The sequence below is a fragment of the Augochlora pura genome, unplaced genomic scaffold (genome assembly GCF_028453695.1).
Source record: "Augochlora pura isolate Apur16 unplaced genomic scaffold, APUR_v2.2.1 APUR_unplaced_244, whole genome shotgun sequence".
NCBI classification, from domain to species: Eukaryota; Metazoa; Arthropoda; class Insecta; order Hymenoptera; family Halictidae; genus Augochlora; species Augochlora pura.
In genome coordinates, this window is record NW_027582592.1 from 1 (window position 1) to 8435 (window position 8435).

General features: G+C 42.8%; 1 long non-coding RNA gene across 25 annotated transcripts; it reads left to right on the forward strand.

The window, feature by feature from the left end:
• Positions 1-20: 20 nt before the first annotated feature.
• Positions 21-8064, forward strand: LOC144477632 (uncharacterized). 25 transcript variants are annotated; one of them, XR_013495236.1, is made up of 9 exons: positions 21-439; positions 752-1409; positions 2340-2474; positions 2652-4456; positions 4558-4659; positions 4972-5167; positions 5467-5629; positions 6560-6694; positions 6872-8064. It is a non-coding gene; the product is annotated as an uncharacterized LOC144477632 (long non-coding RNA). The 25 variants fall into 25 exon arrangements; XR_013495243.1 differs by having other exon boundaries at positions 2652-3999; positions 4281-4456; positions 4972-5629; XR_013495244.1 differs by having other exon boundaries at positions 2652-3999; positions 4336-4456; positions 4972-5629.
• Positions 8065-8435: the final 371 nt, after the last annotated feature.

The following is an 8435-nucleotide window of genomic DNA, read 5'->3' on the forward strand; positions in this document are numbered from 1 at the left end:
TTTCTTTAAAGGTACACGGATTCAGTTGTCTGTCGTAGTACGATTTGCTTTTTCTTTTAGCCCTATCAAGATTTTCCGCCGCAGTGGTCTGAGTGGTAGTAATTTTTACAAATAGGTCGTTTAAGTATTGATTGAATGTATGAGGTATCTGTTCCTTAACAAATTCTGACGGGAGAATGGCCCTGACTCCAAATACTAATTCATGTGGTGTGAACCCGGTAGTCTCATGTGTGGAGGTATTATAGGAAAACATTCCGAATCGGATCCATTCGTCCCAATTATTTTTGATGCAGTAATGTTTGAGGTAATCTATAAAATTCCTATGTGCTCTTTTTAGGGAACCTAAAGACTGCGGGTGGAAGGCAGACGAAGTTATCCTCCGTATTTTAAGGATTTTACAGAAATTCTCCATTATCCGGCAGGTGAAATTTGTACCCTGGTCAGTATGAATGATTCTTGGATCCGTTCTATTGAAAATTTATCTTGGTCTATTAGAGTTTTGCTGATTTCGGTTAATCTGTCAGTACTAAGAGGTAGAAAATGTACTAAATTATCTTTTTGCAATAAGAGAGGATTTCTACTGTATTGTATGACGGGGAATAAGGTACTTGTCACGTTTTCAGCTGTTTCAATAACGTTAACTGAATTATTATCCGCGTAAATTTCTTCACTCGTTTGAGTGAGCCGACTGCCGAGGCTACATCCCTATCTTCCCCTTTGCAAACTTGGCATAAAAATCGTTGTATTCCAGGTGCCTTTAAGCACATACGGAACGGCGGTCTCCCCGCAACCGCGTTGAACAAGCTCAAGCTGCTGGCCCCGCGAAGTTAGTCCACGCGATTGTGTGACCCATCGCTGGTGACCTTGACTATCCGCCACAGTCCCTGAAGCGACCACTTGGGGTTCAGGGTCGTTCAGCCAACAGGAAAAAGCTTTGGATGCCTGGGGTACCTTTCTTCCCTAACTAACGATTTTAGGGCGCCCATATGCGGCCTCGGTTTTATTTGCGACGGCGTTCCCACGCGTAAGGAAAGCAGAAGCTACAATTATTTCGTTTTTGGAATAACATATCGTTGTCTGTCTCATTGGAATCCGGATTCGAAGACGGTGTCAAGTCTGCGCAAACAAGCACCCTCTCGGAATCTTTAGGATCCAATGAGTAAAAGTTTCGACTATATATAGTCGATCTAATATAAAATAGTATATCTAAATAACCTGACGTGACAAGTTGAATTCGGATCTACAGGGTTTCTGGGTTCAATATTTTGCCATCTGAACTGGCGACTCACGTTAGATGTTGTTTTGTTTTATATACACTGTGGAAAGCCACACCAATGGAGGAGAGAGCGGGCGAACCCGGTGTGTGATGTGTTCCACTCTACAAGTAACGAGATTCGAGAGAGTGTATGGTAATTTTATTCAAGATTCAAAGAACGTGGCGATAAAGAGCGAAAAGAGAATATATGGATTAGCGAGGACACGCGACGACGGGTAAAAAATGATTCGAGACCCGTACTTGTACACGTGCGCATCCCGCACGATACCAAACATCAAAAAGTTCGTTCCCATCAGACATCAAAGCGTTCGTTCTCACACACTCTGTATATGTACTATGCAAGAGTAGAGACATCATCGATAACCTCACACAGGTTCCAAAATCTCCCTGGGGCTATATATATATATCCGGCGTATAATATAATCAACAACACACGGTCGCACAATTCCATTTACGGTTTTGTGTCAAATTTTCTTTTTGCATCCATTGCATCTTTGGTACAGTCTCTATTCTGGATTGGATTTCTGGGTTCGTTTGATTCTATTGGATTGGATTTCTGGGTTCGTTTGATTCTATTGTGAGGATATCTGCCCTGTCCCTTTTAATTCGAAAATCCTGTCGACCTGATTCCTGTTTCATTCGTTTATCTGCCCGGGTAGCTAGCATAATCGCGGTGTCTAAATCGGGTGTGTCTAATCCCGATATGGCGGATGTAACATAACTGGGTAGTCCCTTCAAGAAAGTGTTGATTGCCTTTTCGGTAAAAAGAGAGGTCAACGCGCCTAGAGGTTCCAGAGGGTGTGCAATCTTCGCGTTTTGTATACCCTTATACAATGCAATTTCTATCCTTTTCCCGAAATCGCTAATGCTTTCGTGGTCTGCACGTCGACACCCTGCTAAGTCATCTAGCGTTTGTTCTAAACTAATATCTTTTTGTAAGCTGATTTTATTAGGTTGATTAATTCTTCTATAGTTTTGGGGGTTCTAGTTTTTGCAATTCTAAAATATTCATTCTGTTCAATTTTACTCCTAGCCAGGGTTAATAATAGATCCTTATTTTCAGGCCCTACTATAGAAATAGCCGTCGTGCATTTTTCTACAAAGAGATCTACTGAATTTTCCTGCCCAGTGAAGGGGGGAATGAAATTAATTAAGAAGGTTGCTAGCGGAATAGAATTATGCGATATTCCTACACGAGGTTCGTATTACGCGGTCACTCTCTACCGTAAGGATTTCGCGGCCACTCAGATCACTTTCAGAGATTTCCTGACGTTTTAAATATCTAGCGCGTAAAGGCGGCATTTTTATAAATGAGATGACGGGTAGTCTTACGTCTATAGAAATCGCTCGTTGCCGTTGTTTGATGTCCTTGTAGTTGTTCCCAGGGATGATTCGTCTCCGCTACGTCCAGGGATGGCGAGGTCCACGTAGTGTTGTTGTCGTTCCCAGGGATGATTGGTTCCGGATGTTGAGTTGCAGGACTCCTTCCTCCGTTGGTTGTACGTGCTTGTGATTTATGGCTTCGTTAGCATGGATTGCCAAAATCACCCGTCTCCGGTATTTGCCCTTATGCTCTTGGGGAAACCATGCAAAACCCAAGAGAGAGAGGTGCACTTTTCACGAGCCGGCAAATGTTGTTTTAAACAATCCCACCGCTGTCACCAGTGTTACGGTTTGAATTGTCTGGATGTAGGGAATTTGATGTGGTTCGGTTGCCCGTGGAGCGCTGAACCGCTCTGCTCGTGAAAGGTTGTAGAGAGTTGTACAACTTTGAATATTTTAAGCAAAAACTGGTACTTTATTGATAGAGCTCTATGATCTACTTTCTTTGACTGTCGAATAAAGTCTGTCTGTATTTTCCCGAGGAAAGCAAGTTTTATTCCTGCGTTCCTTCTGGTTCTTCCTCCCTTGTCCAATAGGAAAATTGGGGTCCTCTAGCTGGATGCTGATTCGTCGGATGGCTCATCTTCTGGTTGCAGATTGGTGGTGATTGGTGGTTCGGCGGTGCGCGTGCGGCTGGGAGTGCGCGACGGTCGAGCGCGCAGGGGCAAAAAGCCCGCCGAAACGAACGGAGTGGGGTATGCCGCGCGCGAAGACCTCGGTTCAAGGACAGCGTGAGAGAGAGAGAGAGGTCAGGGAGAGTTCCGAGAAGTCCCTAACTAAAGGTTTTCGACGTGCAACACTTTAGCGGTCCGGATTTGTTATTGTGACTCGTTTAGTTTGTGCAACATTGTAGAGGATCTTACGAGAGCCAACGTGACATTGTCTATATTCCTCGATTAGTCTTGCTAAAGAAAGCGAAGGCTTGACGATGAACTTCGTGGGAACTCTCTCATTGTCTCTTTACATATTCTCAGTTATTCCTCTCGGGCGATACAATGTCTCTATATAAATATGCGATATAAATTTATATATACATTCGAACTTCCCTCCTGCCGCCATAAATTGAAACGTATAGTCTAGTAGCGTGGTCGTAATATAAACAAGTGCCTATGTTCGCGTCGCTCATGAAACGTGATAACGTAACACCTCCATCCCCATAAAGAAAAAGTTGTTACACGTGACAACTTTTTGTACAATATTTAATAATATGGACGCATACAGATAGGACATCTAACGCATTGAGTCGGCAAATAGAAGATTGATGGGTACAGATCAAGACACGCAAAAAGGGGATGGGTGACGATTAATAATTAAATAAAGCGTAGGTGCAAATTATTAAGGTGTGATACAAAACAAATGTGGAAAGGGAAAGCAAATACCTAGTCGGTTGGCCTTATGCAAGCTAATTTGAGTTTGTTAACATGCACGATTTTTAATTTATTGGTCCCTATCTCAATTTCTGCAGTTAAATTAGTTATCATTCGAGTAATTTTGTAAGGCCCGACCCAATTGGGGTCAAATTTCGAGGTTCTAGGTTCTTTTAACAAATATACATCGTCGTTTTCTTTAAAGGTACACGGATTCAGTTGTCTGTCGTAGTACGATTTGCTTTTTCTTTTAGCCCTATCAAGATTTTCCGCCGCAGTGGTCTGAGTGGTAGTAATTTTTACAAATAGGTCGTTTAAGTATTGATTGAATGTATGAGGTATCTGTTCCTTAACAAATTCTGACGGGAGAATGGCCCTGACTCCAAATACTAATTCATGTGGTGTGAACCCGGTAGTCTCATGTGTGGAGGTATTATAGGAAAACATTCCGAATCGGATCCATTCGTCCCAATTATTTTTGATGCAGTAATGTTTGAGGTAATCTATAAAATTCCTATGTGCTCTTTTTAGGGAACCTAAAGACTGCGGGTGGAAGGCAGACGAAGTTATCCTCCGTATTTTAAGGATTTTACAGAAATTCTCCATTATCCGGCAGGTGAAATTTGTACCCTGGTCAGTATGAATGATTCTTGGATCCGTTCTATTGAAAATTTATCTTGGTCTATTAGAGTTTTGCTGATTTCGGTTAATCTGTCAGTACTAAGAGGTAGAAAATGTACTAAATTATCTTTTTGCAATAAGAGAGGATTTCTACTGTATTGTATGACGGGGAATAAGGTACTTGTCACGTTTTCAGCTGTTTCAATAACGTTAACTGAATTATTATCCGCGTAAATTTCTTCACTCGTTTGAGTGAGCCGACTGCCGAGGCTACATCCCTATCTTCCCCTTTGCAAACTTGGCATAAAAATCGTTGTATTCCAGGTGCCTTTAAGCACATACGGAACGGCGGTCTCCCCGCAACCGCGTTGAACAAGCTCAAGCTGCTGGCCCCGCGAAGTTAGTCCACGCGATTGTGTGACCCATCGCTGGTGACCTTGACTATCCGCCACAGTCCCTGAAGCGACCACTTGGGGTTCAGGGTCGTTCAGCCAACAGGAAAAAGCTTTGGATGCCTGGGGTACCTTTCTTCCCTAACTAACGATTTTAGGGCGCCCATATGCGGCCTCGGTTTTATTTGCGACGGCGTTCCCACGCGTAAGGAAAGCAGAAGCTACAATTATTTCGTTTTTGGAATAACATATCGTTGTCTGTCTCATTGGAATCCGGATTCGAAGACGGTGTCAAGTCTGCGCAAACAAGCACCCTCTCGGAATCTTTAGGATCCAATGAGTAAAAGTTTCGACTATATATAGTCGATCTAATATAAAATAGTATATCTAAATAACCTGACGTGACAAGTTGAATTCGGATCTACAGGGTTTCTGGGTTCAATATTTTGCCATCTGAACTGGCGACTCACGTTAGATGTTGTTTTGTTTTATATACACTGTGGAAAGCCACACCAATGGAGGAGAGAGCGGGCGAACCCGGTGTGTGATGTGTTCCACTCTACAAGTAACGAGATTCGAGAGAGTGTATGGTAATTTTATTCAAGATTCAAAGAACGTGGCGATAAAGAGCGAAAAGAGAATATATGGATTAGCGAGGACACGCGACGACGGGTAAAAAATGATTCGAGACCCGTACTTGTACACGTGCGCATCCCGCACGATACCAAACATCAAAAAGTTCGTTCCCATCAGACATCAAAGCGTTCGTTCTCACACACTCTGTATATGTACTATGCAAGAGTAGAGACATCATCGATAACCTCACACAGGTTCCAAAATCTCCCTGGGGCTATATATATATATCCGGCGTATAATATAATCAACAACACACGGTCGCACAATTCCATTTACGGTTTTGTGTCAAATTTTCTTTTTGCATCCATTGCATCTTTGGTACAGTCTCTATTCTGGATTGGATTTCTGGGTTCGTTTGATTCTATTGGATTGGATTTCTGGGTTCGTTTGATTCTATTGTGAGGATATCTGCCCTGTCCCTTTTAATTCGAAAATCCTGTCGACCTGATTCCTGTTTCATTCGTTTATCTGCCCGGGTAGCTAGCATAATCGCGGTGTCTAAATCGGGTGTGTCTAATCCCGATATGGCGGATGTAACATAACTGGGTAGTCCCTTCAAGAAAGTGTTGATTGCCTTTTCGGTAAAAAGAGAGGTCAACGCGCCTAGAGGTTCCAGAGGGTGTGCAATCTTCGCGTTTTGTATACCCTTATACAATGCAATTTCTATCCTTTTCCCGAAATCGCTAATGCTTTCGTGGTCTGCACGTCGACACCCTGCTAAGTCATCTAGCGTTTGTTCTAAACTAATATCTTTTTGTAAGCTGATTTTATTAGGTTGATTAATTCTTCTATAGTTTTGGGGGTTCTAGTTTTTGCAATTCTAAAATATTCATTCTGTTCAATTTTACTCCTAGCCAGGGTTAATAATAGATCCTTATTTTCAGGCCCTACTATAGAAATAGCCGTCGTGCATTTTTCTACAAAGAGATCTACTGAATTTTCCTGCCCAGTGAAGGGGGGAATGAAATTAATTAAGAAGGTTGCTAGCGGAATAGAATTATGCGATATTCCTACACGAGGTTCGTATTACGCGGTCACTCTCTACCGTAAGGATTTCGCGGCCACTCAGATCACTTTCAGAGATTTCCTGACGTTTTAAATATCTAGCGCGTAAAGGCGGCATTTTTATAAATGAGATGACGGGTAGTCTTACGTCTATAGAAATCGCTCGTTGCCGTTGTTTGATGTCCTTGTAGTTGTTCCCAGGGATGATTCGTCTCCGCTACGTCCAGGGATGGCGAGGTCCACGTAGTGTTGTTGTCGTTCCCAGGGATGATTGGTTCCGGATGTTGAGTTGCAGGACTCCTTCCTCCGTTGGTTGTACGTGCTTGTGATTTATGGCTTCGTTAGCATGGATTGCCAAAATCACCCGTCTCCGGTATTTGCCCTTATGCTCTTGGGGAAACCATGCAAAACCCAAGAGAGAGAGGTGCACTTTTCACGAGCCGGCAAATGTTGTTTTAAACAATCCCACCGCTGTCACCAGTGTTACGGTTTGAATTGTCTGGATGTAGGGAATTTGATGTGGTTCGGTTGCCCGTGGAGCGCTGAACCGCTCTGCTCGTGAAAGGTTGTAGAGAGTTGTACAACTTTGAATATTTTAAGCAAAAACTGGTACTTTATTGATAGAGCTCTATGATCTACTTTCTTTGACTGTCGAATAAAGTCTGTCTGTATTTTCCCGAGGAAAGCAAGTTTTATTCCTGCGTTCCTTCTGGTTCTTCCTCCCTTGTCCAATAGGAAAATTGGGGTCCTCTAGCTGGATGCTGATTCGTCGGATGGCTCATCTTCTGGTTGCAGATTGGTGGTGATTGGTGGTTCGGCGGTGCGCGTGCGGCTGGGAGTGCGCGACGGTCGAGCGCGCAGGGGCAAAAAGCCCGCCGAAACGAACGGAGTGGGGTATGCCGCGCGCGAAGACCTCGGTTCAAGGACAGCGTGAGAGAGAGAGAGAGGTCAGGGAGAGTTCCGAGAAGTCCCTAACTAAAGGTTTTCGACGTGCAACACTTTAGCGGTCCGGATTTGTTATTGTGACTCGTTTAGTTTGTGCAACATTGTAGAGGATCTTACGAGAGCCAACGTGACATTGTCTATATTCCTCGATTAGTCTTGCTAAAGAAAGCGAAGGCTTGACGATGAACTTCGTGGGAACTCTCTCATTGTCTCTTTACATATTCTCAGTTATTCCTCTCGGGCGATACAATGTCTCTATATAAATATGCGATATAAATTTATATATACATTCGAACTTCCCTCCTGCCGCCATAAATTGAAACGTATAGTCTAGTAGCGTGGTCGTAATATAAACAAGTGCCTATGTTCGCGTCGCTCATGAAACGTGATAACGTAACACCTCCATCCCCATAAAGAAAAAGTTGTTACACGTGACAACTTTTTGTACAATATTTAATAATATGGACGCATACAGATAGGACATCTAACGCATTGAGTCGGCAAATAGAAGATTGATGGGTACAGATCAAGACACGCAAAAAGGGGATGGGTGACGATTAATAATTAAATAAAGCGTAGGTGCAAATTATTAAGGTGTGATACAAAACAAATGTGGAAAGGGAAAGCAAATACCTAGTCGGTTGGCCTTATGCAAGCTAATTTGAGTTTGTTAACATGCACGATTTTTAATTTATTGGTCCCTATCTCAATTTCTGCAGTTAAATTAGTTATCATTCGAGTAATTTTGTAAGGCCCGACCCAATTGGGGTCAAATTTCGAGGTTCTAGGTTCTTTTAACAAATATACATC